We start from the raw sequence: 800 nt of genomic DNA on the forward strand, positions 1-800 counted from the left end.
AGGAGTTAAGGGCATCCGCAGGAAGTCAACTTGGTTTCAGGGTCCTCCCTGTTCTTGGGCTCTGGTCACTCCATGTCTAGTGGACCTCTGTCTGGTTCCTGCTGTGGGTGTCACATGAAGGAACCAATGAGATCTATGGAGGGTGACCACAGGCTGCCTGCTAATCAGATCACCGCCAGGGTTATTAGAGAAATGCATTTAAGCCCATGGAAACAGACAGTAGCCTGCTTATGTCTTCAACCTATTCTTTTTCTTTATAAAATTGTGGGTTAAAAAAGCCCACCTAGCACTTCTCTCTTCCTCGGCGCTGCCTACGGAGGTGGCAGCCATCTCCTCCTCGGCATCATGGCCGCCCTCAGACCCCTTGTGAAGCCCAAGATCGTCAAAAAAAGAACCAAGAAGTTTATCCGGCACCAGTCAGACCGATATGTCAAAATTAAGCGTAACTGGCAGAAACCCAGAGGCATTGACAACAGGGTTCGTAGAAGATTCAAGGGCCAGATCTTGATGCCCAACATTGGTTATGGGAGCAACAAAAAAACAAAGCACATGCTGCCCAGTGGATTCCGGAAGTTCCTGGTCCACAACGTCAAGGAGCTGGAAGTGCTGCTGATGTGCAACAAATCTTACTGTGCCCAGATTGCTCACAATGTTTCCTCCAAGAACCGCAAAGCCATCGTGGAAAGAGCCGCCCAGCTGGCCATCAGAGTCACCAACCCCAATGCCAGGCTGCGCAGTGAAGAAAATGAGTAGACAGCTGGTGTGCACGTTTTCTGTTTAAATAAATGTAAAAACTGCCA

At 49.2% G+C, this 800-nt stretch overlaps 1 pseudogene across 1 annotated transcript; it reads left to right on the forward strand.

Annotated features, from left to right (window-relative positions):
• The first annotated feature begins 278 nt into the window (after window positions 1-278).
• LOC108516219 (60S ribosomal protein L32 pseudogene) lies at window positions 279-800 on the forward strand (annotated as a pseudogene). The gene has a single exon (XR_001881742.1). The product of XR_001881742.1 is annotated as a 60S ribosomal protein L32 pseudogene (transcript).

This window comes from Rhinopithecus bieti, unplaced genomic scaffold (genome assembly GCF_001698545.2).
Source record: "Rhinopithecus bieti isolate Rb0 unplaced genomic scaffold, ASM169854v2 scaffold_36417, whole genome shotgun sequence".
NCBI lineage: Eukaryota > Metazoa > Chordata > Mammalia > Primates > Cercopithecidae > Rhinopithecus > Rhinopithecus bieti.